Raw genomic sequence first — 24,142 nt, 5'->3', positions numbered from 1 at the left:
GGAACAGCAGTCAGTGGTGCTTTGAGGAGCTCATTTGCCATAAAGTACCAAAAGTTGTTCAAAATCTGTCAAGCTATTGTCATATTTCTGATGAGACCATTGTAGGAAGCAACAGGGCATAGCAGATTGATTTACATTTCTTTTTCTTGTATCACGGTAAAAGGACATATTGGATGAATTCTCAGGCAAGTTCAACAATAACAGCAAATGTGGTGATGGAAGAATTAATGCAGCTTCTGTTGTGTTTGTTATGGGGTCATTTCTGCACTCGAAGCTGAGGTCCTACCTTTTCATTGTGCCTGTCTTTTAAGTCTCTGAGTGTGTTACAGAGAAGCTAGCCCATTGCTCAGCAATGGCATTGAAGGTCTGTCAATTCTGATTGAATTCCTAAGTGTGATATCAAAACAGAGGAGCAGAAGGTCCTGCTCTGCCTGGTCAGTGGAGAGAGTGTGGACAATTTGCACTGCCGGTCCTGGTCGTGCCCCAGTTTCCTCTCCTGCAGAATGGGGCTATTTGCTTCTTACCAGAAGTTGTCATTACAAACGGAAATGTTCTATAGATGAGAAAAATAATTAAAACCCCATGCAACTGCTTTCATTTTTATTTTAACCTGAATTAATATGCAAAACTGGGATGCTGCTGTGTTCAAAGTTGTTGGTGTCAGTTCATCACATTTCTAGGCAAAGTGTGTGAAAGTGATTATAGGTCATAAATATCTTTTTTAAAAAACTTATTGCAGAGGCAGTTTTTCCACTGTTAATGAGGGTAATTTGACTTGGTTGAAGGATTGCAGTTCGTAAGAATTAATGCAGTAATCCAATTCAAAGATTTAAAGAGATCTAAGATTTTTCACAGGTCGCATGCTAGTGAATGGGCCCCTATCACATAGCAGCTAATGGACTTGAACGCCAGTCTGTCATTTACTGTTCCCGCACTGCATAGCAGCTTTGCCCTTGGTAGCGAGTATACTTTCCAAGCATTGCAGGTTATTTAGAAGTGTGGTATATTTGTAACACTTTTGAGAGATAGTATTGTGTTTCCCACAGCCCCTAATTACTATAAGAACTGGGGTTATCTTTCTTAATTACATGTTTGAATCCTAATCTGCTGAAGTCTGAGGAATATCAGTCTCAGAGGAGCTGCCTCTCGCCTTTTTCAGAGGGGAGCCTTTTATTTTTTAAATGTATTTATTAAGCTAATTCATATACTATTGTATTCACACCTATGGTTAATTCACATGAATACAAAGGTTACATGGATGTTATTTGTAACTTTCCATTTTTCATAATGATGTATCATTAACAGCTAACAATATTTTGTAAAGCCTTATTTGTAAAGAATGTTGGAAATGCTCTTATTTCTCCTTCCCGCTATGTTCCTAAATATTAAATATCCCATTTTGAAGCAATTAGAAGCATTCACTTCTCTTCCCACGTGTGTTCTGCAGACAGTCACCATTCTGTGCACACAGGAACCTTTGTTCCTTAATTAGAAAAAGAACTAGAGCTCATTAATTGTGGTTCCAAACGGTGTCTGCTCGAATGTTGAGGCAGTAAAATGTTTCAAGGAAAGATCGAGCCTAAATCTGGAAGGCTCTCTGCGCCTCTGAGAACTGTTAAAAGATAAATAAACACTAAAGGGTCCTTATAGGGCCATCCTTACATCCTGGACTGTCTTTGAGGGCCCAGCTGGCTGCTCGTCAATTGTAAAGCCTAAGAGACTTATGTATTCACAGGAGGAGGGAAGAGGAGAAGATTCAGTTTGTAAGAAATCTAGAATTTCACTTTTGTGGAAAACCTATTATCTTAGAAACAAAAAACAAACAAGCTAAACAGGGCTGGAATCGCTTTTGGATTTTTTTATAAGTTAGCAGACCTCATCAAGATGCATCAGATGTTTAAAGTGAGTGAATTGCTGGCAAGCATGATATCCTAATGTTTTATAGGCTGATTTTCACAACTGGCATTGAACATCAGGAGATTTGCAGGTTCTGAAAGCTAAAATTCCCAAACTGAATAGGCAAAGCCTTATGCTAGCAGTCACTAACAAAAAGCCCTAATTTCCACAAGAACAGACATTTCTCCAGCCTCCAGGAAATTTCATGCACCTGAATGTTCCCAGAAATATTAATAGTGCAAATAGTGGACTCATCTGCAAATAGTGGACTCATCTCACTGGGCAAGATCAAGGCTCCAGAAGCAGGGAAATGAGCAGCTTGAGTGAAAAATCTCACACTGTATGGATGATGTTTTCTTATGGCTGGGCTGTACTGGGAGGGAAGGCTGCAATGAAGGATAGGAAGAAGAAAGCAAAATGGTAGTTTGAAAGGCAGTGATGGAAAGTAGAGCAGTTAATTTGAGGGCCAGTTCCCTTTTCTTTGAGAATGGTTTAAGCAGTCAGATGGCTAACCCTCTGGAAGGAAAGGAACCTGGGCTACTATGCAATTCTGAAGCCATCTCTGGCACCCCACCTGCTAACTCCTCCTTGCTTTTTACTTTCTCTTTCCACCACTGACAAAGGATAACTTGTCTTCATCCTGTAAATACTAATGGAGAAAATTATTAACAAAAGGGAGTGCTTCATAATGGTATGAGAAATCTGGCAAGTAGAGGCATGATACCCTTTCCTCTGTGCTGCTACTAGATGGGTCAGAAATGGTGAACATGGAGACAAATATTATTTCCCTGAAGTGAACTGCTATTTAGAGACATGTCTAACCCTGTCCAGGTAGTTCAGTTAGTTAGAACATCGTCCTATACACCAAAATGTTGCAGCTTCAATTCCCAGTCAGAACATATACCTAGGTTGTAGGTTCAATCCCCAATTGGGGCACATATGGGAGGAAACCAACTGATCTCTCCCTCTCTCTTTCAACCCTTTCCCTCTGTCTAAAATCACCAAACATTTCCTTGGGTGAGGATTAAGAGAGAGAGAGAAGGGGGCATGTGTAGCTAGCAATATATATTTTTTTCTCCACCAGTAATCTTTCTGTGTTTTTTTTATATTGTATTTCTTGGAGAAAGAGAAATAGATTTTAAATTGTAAAAACCTGTACTTCAATTGAGTATGCAAAAATCTCATTGCTGTATTTATTCCAAACCTGCTCTCATAATGTTCAGTCAAGGAGAAAACAGCAAAAAACAGTTGTTGATGGACTTAGCACAGAACTGGATTAAATAAGCATTAGTCTACTGAAGCTGATTACAAGAATATGAAAATGCAGTATCTTAATGGTACATATTTTTATGTGGCAGCTCAGTTGCCTTTCATTTTGCAGCTAATATGTCTATTCTTATGAGTCATTTACTTCTTTAATTACCTTTTGCAGGCAAGGCACCATGGTATATTAATGTGAATGATTTTTACTGCCAGTTTATCATACAATGCCCCAGAAGTTGAAAGGCATAATTGACTTGGAAGAACAGCTCATGGAGGAAACAATATTTAGTTGACAGTTTTCCTTGTACTCTCTGTTGACATTTATGAGTTTACACTATGCTAAAGGAGTAATAAACACAATTTTCTTTCAATAACAGGAAAGGGTAGCTTCTAAAATACATTTGTGGAAAATACATTTGTTCATTTCTTGAGTAATATGAAAATAACACATTTCTAGTGATAAGACTTCTCAGATTTCCAATTGAATTAAACCCTTGAAGGTGCATTTATATCCTGTCTCAGAGCATTAGGAGATATTAGGGTTCATGTGATTGAATTGATTTAATAAATATTTAAATTACATATAGCTTTGGATAAATCATTTAAACCTAGGTGTGTTGAAGTGAGACTATGTGGTCTTGTCTTCCCAATTTCCAGAGGGAGAAAAGACAGGAAAGGAGGGAGCTTGGGAACTAGCTGGAGGAAGATTTTCTTTCTCTGAAGGGAAGGGAAATTGACAGTATGCTTTTTTTGGTAGGGGCAACCAAAGAGGAAGGAGGAAGATGAGGAGGAGGATGGGGAGGAGGGGGAGGGAAAGAAAAAGAAGAAGAAGGCACACAGTGGCTACAAGTCCTTATAAGGCCTGGGCTTTGAGCAGTTAAAACCAAGACCTGGGTGGGTCACTATGTTCTGGCATCTGGACCGGTGCCTTGAGTTGACTTGGGCAGTTGCTTTAACCATCATCTCCACAGTCCCTTTGGCCTGTGCTGGCTCACTGGCTCTGGGTATGCCCTCATTGGGCACACTGGTTTGGAGGGAGTTAAACTTTTCACAGTTTTCTGGATTGTTTGCAGTTCAGTCCGGTGCAGCATAATGAAAGTTTTCTAGCCATCTGTTGTTAAGCTGGCGGTGAGCAAGGCCAGTATATCCAAACAAAGTTCTGGCCTGCTGTAAACTGAACCTGTCAGTTTAGCATAGCTTTGCTGACCCTCCCATGAATAGGGCAGCCCTGGTACCAGGCACTCAGTGCAAGAGCTTTCTAAGGGGAAAGATTTGGGGGTAGGGTGGGGACCTGTTTACTTTTTCTCTCAGTGTTTCTCTCACTGGATTAGACTAGTTTATACTTAATCTTTAAATGGATATAAATGGGTAGTTGTTCCCCCTCCCTTTTCAAAGGACACGTTATTTCTTAATAAGGGCTTGTATCTTTTAGAACAAGGTATGAGTATCTGTAAACCCTGCGAGGTGGCTGTGATTCGGAGGAGGTTCTGTGCAATTATTTTTGCTTTATTACTTCACCTCTCAGTGTTTAGAGACAAATGGTCAAAAGCAATGGAAGCTCCCATATTTATTACCCAGCCTCTATAACTAAAAATGTTTGATACCGTTAAAAGAACACTTTGCCCCTTGTCTCTGCATTGTGTATTTCATCATCAGAAGTTCACTTGCAGCACAGCTTAGCACCGCAGCAGTTGGACAATGCTCCCTGCTCTAAGGAATGTTTCCTGCTTCTCTGTTCTCATTTACAAGGTATATCTACTGCTTTTAATTGCCCAACTTAATCTTAAAATAATGTCATTATTTTGTGGCTTTTTTTTTTTACCTTTGTAGTAAAATGTTTAATTTTTCTTGATTTGCAGTGCTTTCTTGGCTGTATATGAAATACTCCTTTACATTCAGATTATATATATATGTGTGTGTGTGTGTGTGTGTGTGTATTCATATATATTCAACACCTGTTTAAGCCTACCTCTAACCTTTGTGAGTTTCCTTTTGTTAATGACACCTTGTGGGTGCTGTGGTATTTTTATCTTGGTCTTGCTATAGTATATTTCCTGTTCAGCATTGGTAACATTTGTGCTCTGTTAAGAGAGGGCTCTGGGGAGCCATTGTCAAATCTCTGTATCCATCTCAATTAATTAAAATTTCCAGGGAGAACGGCCACTCTCATTGAGTAACTCTGTCAGCCACTCCCCCAGCTGCCTTGCCTCTCTAGATGAGAAGCAGACCACAGTCCCACACAGTAACAAAGGAAAAGGGGCCTGAGAGGATGTACATTTGTCTAAAGCACCAACATGAGAGGGTTTGGGATCAACTTTTAACTGCAATCAAGGAATGTACAAGGGTCAGGAGTTCCATAAATGGAGGTTAGAAGAAGCAAAGAAATAAACAAGGAGATACAGGCTTCTCCTTTAAGGGGCATAGAGTATTCCAGGACTAAAACATATTCAATTTAAAATTTAAATGAGCGCACTTTACTTGGAAATACCATACAGTCATAATCTGTTTGTAAGGTGAGTGACATATTAAGTGCTTTTTTGTTTTAAGGTAAAAAATATATTTGGGGTAGAATTTTGGGTGTAAATGTCAGGTGCAAAGTAACGTGTACTCACTCCAAGAGTCAAGCAAATAACCTTGGCATTTAGGACACCGCCTTTTAGAAACTGTATTTTGTTGTGTCTTTTTTTTCTCTTTAAAGGAGAATTGCATTAAGGGGTCACCTATTAGCTGTGTTTTTGCTGTCTTAAACTCGGCCCTTCTGTCTGTTACAATCAAACCACTGTGTAAACATTCCAGTGTTGTTCTTGGTCTACAATGGCTGTGGGGATCAGGTTTCACCTGCCTGCACATCTTCAAGCAATTAGAGCAATTAGCATGAAGCCATTTCACATTGGAGGATTCAAGGTCTGTGGTGACATTCAAGTCCAGAGAAGTCAAAAGGAGGAAGAGGCCTAGAGCATGGCTATGGTCCCATGGTGCCTTGGGCAGACAATTTCTCTTTTAAAAATGGTAGCTCTTTAGTGATGTTATTACGAGGGTTTTTTAAATGATATATCAGAAGCTGTTTATGTAAAAAAAAGCCCAGTCATTTAATTATATTAATGAAGCTCTTTATACATGGCACATTTTTAAAAAAGAATTTTAATGGTCATGAGAAAGAGAGTGTTGCTACTTCTTGCTTCACTGTGGTAGTGACAGCATTCTTTGTAGAAAAATCTTTTATAATATATAATGGGATTTGTATTTGCTTTTACACAGTAAACTTCCCTGTTTTGGGTAAGTGTAACAATTATAGCAACCTGGAATATTTAGTGGGAAGATATTTGGTATAAGCATTAAAAGCAACATTTTTTTAAGATTGGAGAAGAATAGTAGCCACTTTTACACATTGAACTAGTACAGTTTGAAAATAAATAATGAGCATTAGCACATCAGATAGCTGTACAGGCAAGATAGAAGGTAACATTTTAAAAACAGTCTTAGAATCCAATAAGGTTGTTGTTTTGTTTTTTTACATTGTAACAAAGTTACCCAGGGGTCTTGTTTGCATGAAGCAAAAATCCTATACTGATTACAGCTTTTAACTTGGTTAACACATTTTTAAATCTACATTTTACAGTCAGCTTATGCAAATAGGGGGGAGGGCTACATTTTGAAATCCAAGGGTGCTGTGGAAGATCTGCCTCTGTGCTCCTGCAGGGTCTTGGCACTCACTGAAGGCTAAATCATGATGCTGTCAGTTTACACTCAGTGTTTGTTAACAAACAACTTTAAGTAAAAAAAAAATGCTGGGAGAATTACCTTTTTATTACAATGCACTGACTTAAATTAGAATAAGAGGCTTATTTTTAAAACAAAAAATTGTGAGCCTGTAAGAAAGTTCTTGGGATAATTTATGGACTTGCACTAGTTGGCTGCAAAGCTGCTAGGTGTTGATAATTCTTAGCTGTGGGACATCTACTTGTGCGACTGAAACATTTTTGTTCATTGGCAACTGGCCATTTTAGGGATCCACGCTACTTAGAGCTCTCCTGCCCTATCTCAAATTACTTCAAACCTTTCTGTTGAGAGATGGTTTTCCTTACTGTCCATTTGCCCATTGCCCATCTCTGTGCCTTTTGAAACAGCATTACAGATGCAGAGGACACTAACAAAATGTGGCATCCTGGACACTGAGCAGAGTAAGAGTCTGCTTTCCCCTGTCCCTTGGAAATTGATTCCTAGGATCCAGTGTTTATGGATCGACCAGCTGAGTTAGGCAAGGAACACTTGAACTGGGTAATCAACTCTTCCTACAAGTGGAGAGGCAGGCATGGCAGCCTGTGGACCCAGAGGGAGTGGAGGTGGTACACCAGATCCTTCCCATCTTTCTCCCTTACCCCAGTCCTCTGTTTCTGTGATCTGTCTTTTGAACTGTTTTTGTGGCTGATCAGTTCCCCCTAATATGTCTCTTGATTTCTGCTATTGTAATACTCAGGTGACATGCTATTCTCTTCATTTTTATAAGCTTTAGATGCTTCTGCCTGTCATATTCTGGCGGTTTATCTGTGGTGTCTGGATTTGCTTTCAGACTTGAATGTCTATCAAGCTCCCTCTGCTTTGAGTGTGAGATCAAAAGAAGATGAATTCCAGTAAAAATTTTTTTCTCTTATGAACAAAAGATTGGGGCCCATGTAAACATCCCACTGACAGTTCCCAGTGAGTTATTTTAGCCAAGTATTAGCACCTGGGTAACAGGCAGGCCAGCCTTGCATGCTAAATAACAAATCAGTTGCTTCCGTGGCAGAGAACAGTGCCATGAAGCAATAGGAATTTTCAGAAGGAATTTTCTCTTTCTCCTCTCCCTTCTCCCTTTTCTTTTTTTATTGAATATGGCTGTTCAACTCTTCATCCACTTTTTCAAGCTGATTTGCTCAGATTTCAGGAGTTTACTCTTCTGTACTGTATCTGTTAATTTACTCAGGTGATGGAAGACAGGACTTTGATAATTAGTTTGGAGCAGGTTCAAGAGGGTCTGAGTGGGCGATCAAGGCAGCCAGATACACAGGTAACATAGCTCAGAAAATTACAGAAGAGAATAACGTAAAGGAAAAGCAGCAGAAGCAAGATCAAGGGCATATCCCTAGAGTGTAGGACCCTGCATTCTTTACAAATACATGTGACAAAATCCTCTAAGTGTGCTGAATCTGAGTTTTCCTTCTTTTTTTTTGAAAGCATCATGCCTATGTATATGTCACTACAAAAATATCTCAAGAGTGGATTTCCCAAAACCCTGTCAGCATGTAATTTGTCTGCCTGCATAGGCTGTTTTGGCCACGGCTTGACCCAGGCAGGGCACACTTACTGTGCTGTGTCGCTGATGCAGACATGGAGAGATTTAAATATGGGGAGCATTAGTAGTTTTCTTTAAGGGCCCAATGCAACTTTGAAAATTACCTGCAAGCTCCAACTGATCTTTCAACTTTCAAAGTGAAGAATTGCTTGAGGAATTCTTGTGGTTTCTCTGTCACTGAGCGAGCACAGCCAGTGCCCCTGGAGCAAGGCGGCCCTGAGGTTGCCACAAAGGGCACTCACTGTTCAGTGCCTTTTCTCCTTTTCTCCCAGTGTGCTGCAGCCGCAGCACTTCCTGTTTATTCAAACATCTTCTTTACTACTCACAACCCCGCCTCGCAGAAACAGCCAGAACCCTTCAACAGCGAGAAGACGGAAATCCAAACGCAGATAGTCCTGCTCACTCCGACAAATGCTTCAGTTTCTCTGTAAGTGTCCGGAGGAAAAGGGACCGATTTCTCTGGCTTAAACTTTCAAAGTAGGGCTGTGCTCCTGTGGGGTGATCCAACTTGTTTAGTGCTGTTCTCCTTTCCTCCTCTCTCCATTAACGGCAGTTTTCTTTTTAGAGATTTAAGAGAACTGGTTTCTTCTAACTCCATAATTTGTTCTTACTTTCAAATGTGTCTTTGGATGTTACCAACTAAGTAAGCAGCCTGTGTGTCCTCTGGACAGTTTTATAGGCTTTGAATGTAGATAAAAACTCTCTGTTTATTTGTGACACTGTTTTGTGTTGCCTTCTTTTTCTTCCTGTTATCACAAGTAGTAAAAGAGTGCAGGAACTGTGCCTGTGACTGCCTCTCCAGAACTGTCCTCTGGTGTTTGCATCTTGACACTGTCATCATTTATGAATCGGTCTTGATAATATTTGTACCAATTTCATGCCAATAAAAGTCAGACGGCTGAAACAAGCACGGTCATTATCTCATTCATGTTACTATTGTTTAAACAGGGTAGGCTGCAAAGGAAAAGAAAGCCTGCCTCACTTTCCATGGTGGTTGTTAACTTGGATGTTGGAAGACTTCTTCCAGAATTCTCCTTGTGGATAATTAGGGCAGCAGGAAGACCCTGGGACCTGGGTTGCTGCCTTGCCTGAGTTGAAGAGCCATGTGATTGCTCTCTGTCCTTTCTGTTGAAATGAGTTTTTTAACACATGGTTTGATTTGTTTTAAAGGGTTCCACCTTTTCCTGTCTGCTGTGCTTCTGTCCTTCTCCCCTCCTTCCCCCCTCTCTCCACCCCTCACCCAACCCTGACCCCCAATCACAGTATAATTGGTAAGCCAGGTGCTAATTTTTTTTAACTATGTACTGACCAGGGCATAGACAGGAAATGGAAAATTAGCTCTTTCAATTTTAAGGGAATTATTATTACTGTGAACCTTTTTTTGTTAGTTCCCAGACTAAATATCCTTACATTTTAATGTCTAAAACAGCGTCTATATTAGTGTAGAGAAAAATATATGCTCTGTACTTGTCAAAACTTATAATGGAAGAAACATTTAAATAAATAAAATAAATAAGTGTATGTGTATTGCTGTTACCATGCTGGGTTTTTTTAATGTTCAGAAGTTGTTTTGCTTTGCAAGAAAAAAATTATGTTTGTGACTTCTGTAGGACAGTTTCTTCAATGGTAGGAGTAATTGCAGGGAAAATGGAGAGAGTGACTGAAGGTATTTACTCAGATGTTAGTGTAGGTGTGGGGATTGCAAACTCAGTGTGGGAACAGTGGGCTGCTTTTCTTGATATCTCAGTCGATTTGATGACCATCAAATTTCCCAGCTCGCTGGTTTTGTTTTTTCTGGATAGCATGTTTGATTATTTATTAGAAGAGGAAGGGAGTAGCTGAAGCAAATAAACATGTGACCAAGTTCTGTTTTGTTTTCCACTCAGAAAGCCATGTCCTTTAACAGATATACAGAAAATAATAAATGCATTGCTTTATGATAAAAGGAAATTATATGTGTTGTTTTGTTTTAAAGGCAAGTGAGTTAACCCTTAAGACTCAGAAGCCTTTTTGTCCTCTGTGAATTTGCCAGACTGTTTTTTAAAAAAAAAATGAGAATTAATCTATTGCAATGGACAGTTTTATGATAACAGGATTTCCCAGGACTTGTTCAGTACTTTGGCTTTCTGGGCACTTTGCTTAGTTATGCCTGCCTCAGTAGCTGTACTTCTATGGTGTGTGTGTGTGTGTCTGTGTTTGTGTGCTTAACAGTGATACTACTGGACAAATCAGTTTTGTTGAAGGCTATATAGTGGCATATATTCTGACTTTAGATCTAAACATGATTAGTTCAGTTCAAAGAAAATATACCAGAATTTTTTCTTTATGTTTACAGAGTAATTTATTGCCTGCCAACTTTTGCTCATCTCTTTAAAGGTGTCAGGCATCTGCTATAATGCAGAGTTGACTTGTATACCTATGTCCCTCAAGAAAACCTTCCTGCCTTTAATATTATGTAATGTATGTAGTGATCTTGGTGATTGTTATCTCAGATCAAGTCTTCTCGAGACCTAGAGAAAGACTCAAAGCTACATTGAAAGTAGATTTTTAAAGAGCAAACTAAAATTTCATTATTTTTGTTTTAATTCTCAGGTAAGATTTACAAGACTGTGTCTAGATATTCATTATCAGTAGGCACACACTGACATATATGCACATACGGGCACACTCTGAATAAGTAGATCATGGTTTTCTACAGAGACTTCCTCATTTTTGCACCTCCTGAAAAATGATGGGCCTGATCCTAGCAAAGTGCCTGGTCCAGTCCTATCAGCCCTGTAAGTCACAGTGAAACTCTCTTCTATTTATTGCCTACACTGTTCTAGCACGTGAACTGGAAATAAGCCCCTAGAGGGACCCCTCTTCACTGACTTTGTGAGGGAGCAGGGCAGCAAACGCAAGCATACCTTTGCTTGCACCTGTACCACCCATGTGTATGTATTGCTCAAGAGAAGACAACCATGAAGCAGAGCCTCTCCATCTCCTCTGTTGTCATCTTGGGTGACTTCCCACAAGGTGGACGGGTTGGATGATCATCCTTTGTGCTTACCCAGAGCCCTTTGTGAAAATCAAAGTACCTGACTAATACTAACATACTAAGAACACTCTTGGGATATAAGCACAGATTATCCCACTTTTAAGGTAGGAAAATGTTCTGATGTTAAAATGGCTCACAGTTATGGGTGTGTCTGTGCTCACTGGTCAGACCAGACCTGGCAGGGGCATGTGTGACCTAGATGCCACGAGAAGTGTTTTCCTATAACATAGCCTGACCACAGGCAGTCATACCAGAAAGTGTTTCACTGTGAAGATGCTGGCCTGGAAAATACAGCTAGTGCGTGGTGTTCATGATGCTAGAAGGGAGAGGTCAGCAAGGAGGAATCACACTTCATCTGAATCTCTTTAGTGTCAAAATCAGGATTTTTTAAAGATATATAGCATGGGCTAAAATTGGGATTTTGTTTTGTTTCACATTAACTCAGTATGAGGTTGGCAGTTTAACTTCCACAAATATCAAGTTAGTATTGTTCTTTGTAAAGAAACAGACACTGCCTGTTGGCTGTGCAAAGTTAGTCAGAAGTTGGTGTGGAGTTGCGTGCTTTGGGGTCAAAGGAATTGAAACATTCTGTTAACCTTTGATGTTACTGTATGATTCTTCAAGTCTGGTGTGTCCTGGGCCTCTGTCCAATGCTTACAAAGCACAGAGTAAAAATTAGTCATGTGCCATTTGCAATTTTAAGTCTTTTAAAGGCTCATCCATTAGTCTCTGGAGTAGGGTGATAGCATTGGGTTAGCCAAAAAGTCTGTTTAGTTTTTTTCCACAAAATAAAAGATATATTTTTCATTTTCACCAATAACTTTATTGATTTGGATATTTTGACCATGTCGGCTATCTCCTGTGTGGCAGAATTTTGATTATTCTCAATTAATGTCTCAATTTGATCACTATCAACTTCACCTGGCTTACCCAATCATGGAGCATCTTACAGTGAGAAGTCTCTAGCACAAAACTTCACAAACCACTTTCGACATGTTTGATCCATCACAGCACCTTCTCCATACACTGCACAAATCCTTTTATGAATTTCAGCTGCGTTTTTACCTTTCATGAAATGATAAAGCATGATAAGTTGAAAATGTTATTTAGTCCATCTTCAGTACCAAAATCGCTATACAAAAATTCACCAGTTTTGGTAAGGTTTTTTAAATGCATGCTGATATGACAGCTGTCGCAATACAATCTAACAAAATTGTTTCAAATGAAATTAAAGACAACTAAATGTTACTAGAGATATCTTATGGAAAAAGCATAGGAACTTTTGGGCCAATCCAATATTTAGGTTGCTTGGCTTCCAATACTGTTTGCTTATTGGCACCTGAATATAGAAATTAGATTTGAAAAATCTCTATTCAGCATGTGTTTTTAATTTTAAAAAGTGATTATGGGAATACCGTAAATAATGTGATTCCAGTTTTAAGAAAAGTAAATGTAGGTGATGATGTTATACTTTTTAAAACTAATTTATATGTTTTTCTTCTAACATGACCTTATTACTTTTATAATCAGTAATCATTTATTTATAAAGCACTTTTTCAGATCACTTAGGGAGTCCTTATTGTATGTCAGGCCCTAGTCTATGCACTTTATATGTATTAATTACCACGTAAGAATCTTATTTCCTCCCATTCTTACTGATGAAGAAACTGAGGCACTGAAAGGTTAAGTAACTTGTCTAAGGTTATACAGCTACCAAGTGTTGGAGCTGGGGTTCAAACCCAGACAGAGTTACTAGGTGCTTATTCACAACGTTTCTGTTTCTCTAGTGATATGTTAATGTTTTTAAAAGCAAACTGCTATTTCTTTGGAATTGCTTATGATTCTCCCAAGGTCAGTAATTCCCCCAAATTCCCAAAGTATCCTTATTTCTTCATTTTTCATGCCTGGAGACCAAGTCTACCCTATGCCCAACTGTGGTTGCTGGAAGTTCCAAAGGTCATTCTCTGTCTGTGAGCACAGCTCTGTGAACACAACTGCTTGTCTGATGAACATTGTTTTTAATCCCTTTTTTAGGAAAATGCTCTAATTCCTTGGCCAGAACAATCGAATTTGTGTTTATTTTGCAATATTCAGTATCTGTAATAAGTATATACAGTTTTTTATATATTTATAAAAAGAACAAAATACCTGTATAGATTTATGTGAAGGATAAAATCTTCAAAAAGTTCACTACAAAGTTACCTTTGATTGTGGCTTGGATTAACTAAATATAATCTTCAAAACATTTCTAAATTTTTTCTTTTAAATCTGTCCATCAAACAAATACTTCTAGTTCCATATGAAAGGAAGAACTACAAACCCACTGACTTGTGCATTAGTAGTAGCTGTTTTGGGTTCCAAGTGAATGGAAGAATTACAAACCCACAGATTTGTGGTTTAGTGACCTTTTTGGCTGTGTCATTCCTGAAGTGGGTTCCAATCCATGCCGTGTGTCCTTGGGCATGTCATGTAAACTTTCTGTTTATGTAAAGCAGTTTGGGACCAAGACAGGTGTGCAGTGGAATTCAGTATCAGCTCTTATTTCATTCATCATCGATGTCATCATTAGTATCACCATCACCCCCTAACTAACTTTGTGGCCAGAGGCTGCCATTTCTGCTGTATTGTTTTAAGAGAACAATTTTCAACCAGTGTGCTGCAGGAATTTTTAAAACATGCAATACCAGATTGTTTAGTCAGGGGCATTATCCTCTCTTCCTTAGATTGTCAATTTAAAAAAAAAATGACAACAGCCAACACAACAATAACCATCCATTGTGAATGAATCAAAAGTATACCTATTTTTTTTTGTCAGATTGGCCAAAATACATATGTTCTGGTATGCCACATAATTTTAGTAATTAGTTTTTGTGTGCCATGAGATGAACAGTGTTGAAAGTGATTGGCCTAAGAGTCAAGGTAAGGCATTGGTCAGAGTTCGGTGAGGGTCAGAAAGAGCCATTCGCTCAAGTGCCTATGCCAGGGGAAGAGGCCAGGACCTAGAGCTGGAAGTCATCTGACCATAGCCCATCCTGTTCTCCATCTGCTTTTTTGTATAATGAATGTTATCTGCTTTAGATTCATTTGGGCCCAACAGAGGATACTGTGCTTTTCTCCGTGTCTCTCTACAGAGGACACATGGTTTGAAATCACTGGGAAACAGGAATCTTTGCTTCCCATAAAATGTATTTTCTTATGTATGGGGCAGTGTGTTGTACTAATTGTTTCATTTAATTAGTTATTATCGTGGCCAGGTACCATACTAAGGATTTTTCCATGCATGTCTTATATAATCCTTATTATTTAAGTTCTCTGTTCTTAGGTTTTCATATCTATTAACTAAATATAATGATACCTGAAAGAATTGTGCAAATTAAATAACAAAATGTGTCTATTGTTTAATATTTGTCTGGCAATAAACACTCAAAAATTTGCAACTTTTAGTATTATGTGTCTCATCTCCAATAACTAGGTAAAAAATTTGCAACTTTTAGTATTATGTGTCTTTCATCTTTAGTAACTAGGTAAAAAATTTGCAACTTTTAGTATTATGTGTCTCATCTCCAGTAACTCCAAATACTGTATGTGCTATAACCAAATTCATAGAAACAGAACAGTGTGGTGGTTACCAGAGATGGGGGATGAGAAAAATGGGGGAAGGTATTCAAAACCTACAAACTTTCAGTTATAATATAAATAGGTTCTAGGGATGTAATTTACAGCACGGTGACTAAAATTGTAATATTGTATCATATATTTGAAAGTTGCTAAGAAAACAGATCCTGAAAGTTCTTTCTCATAAGGAAAAAAATTGTATATATGATGGATGTTAGCTTATTGTGGTAATCATTTTATGTATACATAATCACTATGTTTTAGACCTAAAACTATTACAATGTTATATGTTAATTATATCTCAGTAAAATGGGGCAAGGGAGCATTAAGAGAAAAAAATTTTAAAAGTTACGGTTATTCAATACCCTCCACCCCCAACAAGAGGCTTGCAGTTATAGCAGAGCATGAGAGTCTACAATAGGTTAAAAAACAGGGGCCAGGACACCTGCAGAGCTTGGAAGCCATGCCTAGTGGATGGAGAAGAGCAGATCTACCTCAGATAAGGGCAGAGCATAAGATACAGATGTCCAGGTACATGAGCTGTGGCTGGACTTGGGTTAAACTGCAAGGAGAAAGCTGTGCTCTTCACTAAGACTCTCCATGTTTGCTTCACCAGAAGCTCCTTTGAAAAAATCTCAACCTTGGCTCAGGTGAACCAACAAACAGGGAACATTTTCCTGTTCAGGATTGAAGAAGGGTTGATAGTCAAGGGATGATGGTGACAGTGTTCACATCCCAGACAAGATGGATGAGCTTGCATGGGAATAGAGGTGAAGCACAGAGTGTGGGGACGCAGACAGCTGGGCTTCTTCACGCCTTCCTGTGTTCCTGCTGCGTACACAGCCATCACCGCAGTAGAAACCCAGAGCACTGCACTGGTCCCTTGGGTCTGAGGGCTTTAAGGAATGGTGCTGATTGAAGTAATTGGAATATGAACAGAATTTTTAGGGAAAGGTAGAATTAATTTTTTAATTATTTTTTTTTCTTTTTTAACAATGTTATTGAAATACCTATGACATATAGAAATTGTATATGTTTAAACTTTACAACTCAATGTTTTTATATATGTATACATTGTGAAAAGGATTGCCACAATCAAGCTATAAGTAAGTTATCCATCACCCCTACATAGTTACCCTTTTGTACGTGTAGTGAGATTTAAGATGTATTCTGTTAGAAAATTTCAAGCATGTAATATTAAGTGTCATCACCAACTGTACATTAGATCCCTAGCACTTACTCATTTCACACAACTGAACCTTTGTGCCCTTTGACCAACACCTCCCCATTTCTCCTCCCCCCAGCCCCTGGCAACAACGAGTTTTCTCTCTGCTCCCATGAGTTCAACTTTTTTAGATTCCATGTATATAAGTGAGATCATGCAGTATTTGTCTTGGAAAGGTAGAATTTAATTGGAGAAGATACTTGGATGCCTTGTAAATGTGGGCAGAGAAACAGAGCAGAATTGACAACAGCTCCCAGAGTCCTGGGAATGAGAAGATCTGGTTGAAAAAAGCAAGTCTTTTTTTTCTTTTAATTACTTTATTATTGTTCAATTACACTTGTATGCATTTTCTCCTCACTCTGCCCCCCCACCCCAGCCAAACCCACCTCCCTCCCCTGCTTCCACCCTCCCCTTTGGTTTTGTTCATGTGTCCTTTATAGCAGTTCCTGAAAAACCTTCTTCCCACTCTGGCTGTTGTTTGATTGTTCTTAATTTCAATGTCTCTGGTTATATTTTTGTTTGCTTTTTTTCTTTTGTTGATTATTGTCCAGTTAAAGGTGAGATCATATGGTATTTGTCCCTCACCGCCTGGCTTATTTCACATAGCATAATGCTTCCAGTTCCATCCATGCTGTCGCAAAGGATAGGAGGTCTTTCTTTCTCTCTCTAGAATTCCCTTGTGTAATTGTACCATAAGCTTTTTGGTCCACTAGTTTGCTGATGGGCACTTAGGTTGCTTCTAGCACTTGACTATTGTAAATTGTACTGCTATGAATATTGGGGTGCATAGGTTCTTTTGGATTGGTGTTTCAGGGTTCTTAGGGTATGATCCCAGCAGTGGTATTGCTAGTTCAAAAGGCAGTTCCATTTTTTAGTTCTCTGAGGAAATTCCATACTGTTTTCCACAGTGACTGCACCAGTCTGCAATCGCACCAACAGTGCAATAGGGTTCCTTTTTCTCCACAACCTCTCCAACACTTGTTTTTTGATTTGTTTATGTTGGCCTTTCTGACTGGTGTGAGGTGGTATCTCATTGTGGTTTTAATATGCATCTCTCTGATGGCTAGTGATGCCGAGCATCTTTTCATGTGTCTCTGGGTCCTCTGTATGTCCTCTTTGGAGAAGTGTCTGTTCAAATCTTTTGCCCAGTTTTTAATTGGGTTTTTTGTCTTCCTGGAGTAGAGTCATGCGAGTTCTTTATATATTTCAGAGATCAAACCCTTGTCCCAGGTATCATTGACAAATATGTTTTCCCATACAGTTGGTTCTCTTTTCATTTGAATAAACAGCATTCATTTTAATGCTGCTATCTTTAGCCATACAGAAGCTCTTTAATTCTGATGAGGTCCCATTTGTGTACTCTTTCCTTTATGTCCCTTGCTTTAGGGGACATATCCATGAAGGTGTTGCTGCGTGGAATGTCTGAGATTTTCCTGCCAATGTTTTCCTCTAGGAATTTTATGGCATTAGAGCTTATGTTTAAGTCTTTTATCCACCTCAAATTTATTTTTGTGTGTGGTGTAAGTTGGTGATAGAGTTTCATTTTTTTGCATGTAGCTGTCCAGATCTGCCAACACCATTTGTCGAAGAGGCTATTTTTGCTGCATTTTATGCTTCTTCCCCCTTTGTCAAATATTAATTGACCACAGAGACTTGGGTTTATTTCTGGGCTCTCCGTTCTGTTCCATTGGTCTATGTGCCTATGTTTTTATGCCAGTACCAGGCAATTTTGATTACAGTGGCCTTCTAATACAGTTTGATGTCAGGTATTGTGATCCCTCCTGCTTTGTTCTTCTTTCTCAAAATTGCAGCAGCTATTCAGGGTCATTTATGGTTGCATATAAATTTCTGAAATGTTTGTTCTGTATCTGTGAAATATATCATGGAAACTTTAATAGGGATTGCATTGAATCTCTAAATCACTTTGGGTTAGTATGACCATTTTGATGATGTTGATTCTTCCAATCCATGAGCATGGTACATGCTTCCATGTGTTTGTGTCTTCCTTAATTTCTTTCTTCAGTGTTGTGTTGTTTTCTGAGTATGGGTCTTTTACCTCCTTGGTTAAGTTTATTCCTAGGTACTTTATTTTACTTGTTGCTACATCAAATGGGATATTTTTCCTGATTTCTGTTTCTGATATTTCACTATTGTTGTACAAAAATGCCTTTGATTTCTGAGTATTGACTTTGTATCTGGCTGTTTCACCAAATTCATTTATTAGGTCAAGTAGTTTTTTGGTGGAGTCTACAGGATTTTCCATGCACACTATCATGTCATCTGCAAATAATGACAGTTTTACTTCCTCCTTTCCAATTTGGATGCCTTTTATTTCTTTTTCCTGTCTGATTGCTGTGGCTAGGACTTCCAGTACTATTTTGAATAGGAGTGATGAAAGTGGGCATTCTTGTCTTCTTCTTGATCTTATTGGGAAAGCTCTAAGCTTTTGCCCATTGGGTATGATGTTGGCTGTAGGTCTCTCATAAATGGCCTTTATTATGTTGAGGAATGCTCCCTCTATTCCCACTTGGCTGAGTGTTTTTATCATAAATGGGTGCTGTGCCTTATCAAATGTTTTTTTCTGTATCTATTGCAAAAAGCAAATCTTTGTGTAGGGACGAGGCAGAGGGGCAGATGAAGTTAGTTGTGATACTGTTCGGTAGGCACTGCATATCCATTTTGCCAGGATTGCCCATGGCTGTATCTAGTCTAATCAGTGACCTTGGTAGAGTGAGAGTATCAAGTTTTCAGGACACAATGTTTGTTTAGTTTTGTTTTTCCATGATAACCACTCACTAGACTTGTGATCTTGTGTAGGTCACAGAACTTCCCAATCTTTCATTTTTCCCATTTTAGGTCAGTATCATAAAGCCTGCGCATGTTTTCCTTAAAAATGTTGGGAACAAGAAATCAAATAAGTGTAAAACAGCTACTTGTCACAGTAGCGGACACATAACGAACAGTTCAATACGTTGTTTTATTTTAGTGTCCTAAATACAGGCGGCATTATCCTGCCCTTGCCCCTATGTTTCTAGATGTCCTCATTCCTCAAGTTGTTATTCAGAAGTAATTTTGCTATTGTAACAATTTCTTTGAGTAGTATGAGCCTGTCTAGAAAGTTTCCAGCCATGTAATATGGAATATAGAGATATGTATGGAAGAAGATACAAGATACAAGAAACTTTACGTAGGACAGTGATGCCTCGGTCCCCTTTAAAGTAAGCACCTTGGGACCTCACACAGTTCTCTCAATCGCCATCAGCTGCTTCCTGAATCTCATCCACAATCTGAAACCTCTTCCCTCTCAAAGGTAATTTTAGTTTTGGGAAAAGCCAGAAGTCACAGGGTGCCGAATCTGGGCCATTGTGGGGCTGCGTCACTTGGGTGACTTTTTGCCAAAAATCTCTGCATGAGATGTGATGTATGAGCAAATGCGTTGTCGCGGTGAAGCTGCCAATCACCAGTTGCCCACATCTGCGGCTTTCTTAATCATCTGAATAGTTTCCACAGAGGAATGCTCAAGCTTAACACAAAATTTGATGCAGATTTGTTGCAGTACTCACTCAGTTGTTTTGAATGCAACGGCCTCACAGTACACACACTCACTCAATGGCATCTACCATCCTGACTGACTAGTACAGTGAGGTCGTCATTGTCCATACATGCACATTCCAGTCCACTCTCCTTGGCTACCTGGTTACATCAATATCATGCAAACTGTTCTTGTTATATTAAAAGTGGCTGGACTTTTTCTGTACAGACCTCATATAAATTGTTGGATAACATTAGGTTGTTTTGTTTTGTTTTCCTGGCTAACTTGGGCCAAGAGTGAGTAGGTCCACATCTGAGATGATTAGTCTTGCTTGAGTACTTCCCCTATTCCCATTTTTATTTCTGTCTTTTGTCTTTAACCTCTGCTGGAATGTTGCCTCTGAACTGGCTTTTACTCTTGAGTCTTTGCCCAAAATTCATGTAAGAGAAGGAAAGTATTTAGTCAAGCAAAGCATTCTCAGGTGTTTATTTCCTCTTAGGACATCCCAAGTATGTGTGACTTACAGTACAAGAAGAAAAGGAATGTAATATCATATTTGAGTAGAAATTAGGTTCAGTGTTATTAGTAAAATCATAGGAAATTCTCCAACATTTTGAGAACAATTCTAGCTACATTCTTCTGTAGGTTTCAACATTAGCAAGCCTCATTCCAAGGTATGAAAAGATACAAATCTGGATTATTCATACTGCAAGTTGCTGTGCTGTACCCTCATAACTACAACTGCAGAAAGCAATGGGTTATTTCAGTGAATTAACAGTTTCCTTTGATTCAGTTGTCCTTGGATTTGACCTCCATATTTTCTACTTTGGGAGTTGGGGAAGGACTGGGCCAACTTATTTATTTTTGGACACAATCTGGTCTTTCCTTAGCAAGGGGAAACAGATTCCATGCAACATCCAATGTAACATTTTAGACATCTTCTTATAAATCTGACTTCTGCTTTTCTTCATTGCCATGTTCCTGTTGCCTACAGTCATAGCACACCAGGCTGTGGTCTTGTCAACTCCCATGAGCTAGACAAGCTCTGGTTTAGGCTGCACTGGATGGAATCCCTCCAAAGACAACTCAGGTGCTGGAGACCTGGTGGTGGTGACTCAGTGTCTGGCACTGGCTCCAGCATGGAGCGGCCAACCAGTGCCTCAGCAAGGAGCTAAAGTGCCCTGTGTTAATAGGTGTGCACGGAGCAGGAGTATGCTGGTGTGGTTTTCCCTATTAGGAAAGATCTCAAACAGACTTCCTGACTGTTTGTAGCCATTAAACTTACATCAACTGATTCTGAAGGAGAATCAGGTATTTTTATTTTGTCTCATGAAAATTCTTAATTTTTACTTTCTTGGTAAGGATTTGAAAGAAAGGTACTTTGTTTAAAAAGGTTTTTCATAATTGCAAGTGAATATAGGATTGGCTGACCCCCTTCTGCTTCTCAGGTTTGCCTTGGGGCTGAGACCTGCAGCTGAACGGCTCCTCTTGTTTACAGCTCTTTGGTATCTCTGTCCATGTGTCCTGTAGTCAGTGCACGGATGGCATTTGGCCCTGCAGCACTGTGGTAATGGCCATGGCACAGAGCAGTCACATACTTCTGCTCTCCTTTTTCCCAGTTCTTCTAAAAAAAGAGAGAAAAAATAGATCTTTTGCCATTTTCTCTCTCAAGAAATTATACCCTAATCAATTGTCGTCATTACAAAAAGCACACACACACACACAGTTTCCAATCTCTCTGTGCTCATGTCTTTGCATTACTTGTTAAATTTTAAAGTAAAACAAAAGTGAATAATATAACTATCAAATGTCATAGTAGTGATAACCACCCATTGTGTAACATAAAACTGTGTCAGTAAGGATTTGGACAAACTGACGTTGGAACTAGGACTAGAAAGTAGAGGTTCAGCCTAGTACAGGATGATGAAGAATTTGCAGTGGTCCAGGCATTGGAAGGATGTTGTGTCATGCCTCATCTCTCCTCCCTCCCACACCTGGAACTCAGCTGCCATGACCATATCTCCTGCTGCTTGGGCAGCTACAATAGGGCTCTTTGACTTTTCATTTCCTGTTCCTTATTATTTTAACTTGAACACATAGTGTTGGAGTGCTGTTGGGTGGGGTTGTCCCAGCTCTAATTTTCACCACATCACTCTAGATATTGTCTGTAGAACATTTTGAGAAATCCATGCTGTTATGTAATGCCCTCAAATCATAGGATACTTTCTTCCATTGTTAGCACTCTAAGGATGGATGATGCCACATAGAAACTTTTCCCTTCTAGGTCACTGATTTAAGTCCAGTTTCCCAATTGATCTAAGGCTTTTCCATCTACCTCATTTGCTTTTTGGGGTCGAGCCAACTGAATCAACAACCAGTGAATGCATGGACTATACCCTTATTTTCCATGTCACAGAGTAAACCAAGCAGTAACCATTAAAGGCTCTCTGGTGATTTTTGATGGTTGGTACCCCCATATATTAAAATTTTAATAGGGAAAGTACTTTTTTCAGTTTACTTCTGACACTAATAATGAGACTTGATGGTCTGCTATAGTACTTTCTTCGTGTATCTAACATTTACACAACCACTAGAATCTCTCTATGAAATTTGCTCACCCTTTGATTTTCCTATGGTAACTAACTGCTCCATATATATACATATATAGTATTTATTTAAATATATATTTTCATTCTTGTTGGAAAACTCACTGCCTTGGAATGTTTTTGATTCTGTACAAATACATTTAGTCCTATCAAGCACTGTAATTCCCTTTTTTTTTTTAACTGACCCACAAACCTTTACATCCTACACCAAAGTGATTACTGTGTCTAAAGCAAAGAGGTGATGGCATTTCCCAGGTCTTGGCTACAGAGTGATTGTCAGATTGAGCTAAGGGATGAGGACTTGTGTTTAAGATGGTTGTTCGTAGCTGGGGTTGCACTACAACAGCAAATTAGTTCTGGGGGAAAGGCTCTCTAGAGGGCCTTAGGGTGTATGTAGAGGTTGAGAAATAAAAGAGAAAACATGACTTCTTCCCTAAGCTTCTTATGCTGCTTTTTATTGCTAGATTTTCCTTCCACCCCCATATGCACATTGACTGTCGATTAGCCTGTGAAATTATCTGAGAAACAGGTTTGATCTTGAGGGGTGAGGAGAGTCTAGGAAAAGAAATTAAAAGAAGAGTGGCTGACTCAGAGCAGCCTTTGAAGCTAGAAGCAGGACAGGTTCTTAGGCAGACAGGAAATAACACTCTTCTCATCTGGCCAATAGCACATACCATCTTTATTCCGAGGGTGTTCAGGACCTCATACCCAATTGCAGAGATTCACTCTGAACTGCTGTGAATTATCTCTGGAAGACACACGTGTTCAAAGTTTGCAACTAGTTTGAAATAGTTTCAGATAAAAGAATGCATGGTTGTATTTTGTTTTCATGTCTCAATTCCTTTTCAGAAAATCAAAATTATTTTGAGCAACTGATTGCAAGCTTTGTTTTTTAAATTTTTGTTTATTGATTTTAGAAAGAGAGAGACAGAGAGAGAAACATTGATTTGTTGTTCCATTTATTTATGCATTTATTGGTTGTTTCTTGTATATGCCCTGACCAGGGATTGAACCCACAAGACTGGCATATTGGCAAACTTTGTTTGCATAAAATTGTGTTCAGTGGCATCTTTGGGGAATCTCAGAATACAGGTAGCAACCTAAGACAGGGATTGGCAAACACAAAAATTTGAATTCCATATAATTTTAATATGTCACAAAATGTTCTTGCTGTCATTATTTCCCCAACTATTTAAATAAGTAAAAATCATTCTTATCTCCTGCCCTGAACAAAAACAGGTTATAGTTTGGATTTGGTTCATGGACTATAGTTTATTGACCTGTGACCTTAAAACATTGCAGTTAGTCGTATTTTTTTTGAAGACCTGTATGTATCAGTGCTTATCTCAGACCTCATCACAAAATTTGTTATATAGAAAATTGTATGAAGGTTTTCTCCTCCTACTGGCTTGCCTCATGTATGTGTGCATGCTTCTTCAACCCATATTTTACATAAACTTATTAATATTTCTTAAGACATGTTAAACATGTTTTTGCACATCGGCTGCCTTAACATGCTGAACCTCAGGATTCCAGCCCCTAAAAGATGAGTATCTTCCATGAACTTGAAATGTAAATAGCTCAAAAGTTGTAAAACATACTTATTTAAAACATCATTTGTAAGTAATGGTACTTA

The 24,142-nt window shown here is 38.8% G+C and overlaps 1 protein-coding gene across 9 annotated transcripts in view; it reads left to right on the top strand.

The window, feature by feature from the left end:
* FOXP1 (forkhead box P1) overlaps positions 1–24,142 on the top strand; it is a 630,544-nt gene that overhangs the window by 452,847 nt on the left and 153,555 nt on the right. Inside the window, exon 1 of one of the 9 annotated variants that reach the window (XM_036031556.1) lies at positions 8,577–8,918. The exons of the other annotated variants lie outside the window; for them this stretch is intronic. The gene's annotated coding sequence lies outside the window, so the exon portion shown is untranslated. Of the gene's footprint in view, positions 1–8,576; positions 8,919–24,142 lie in introns of those variants that run through there. 9 annotated transcript variants of the gene reach the window in all.

This window comes from Phyllostomus discolor, chromosome 7, assembly GCF_004126475.2.
Source record: "Phyllostomus discolor isolate MPI-MPIP mPhyDis1 chromosome 7, mPhyDis1.pri.v3, whole genome shotgun sequence".
Taxonomy (NCBI): domain Eukaryota; kingdom Metazoa; phylum Chordata; class Mammalia; order Chiroptera; family Phyllostomidae; genus Phyllostomus; species Phyllostomus discolor.
The sequence above is the reverse complement of the archived record's forward strand: the minus strand, read 5'-3'. Positions and strand labels throughout refer to the sequence as shown.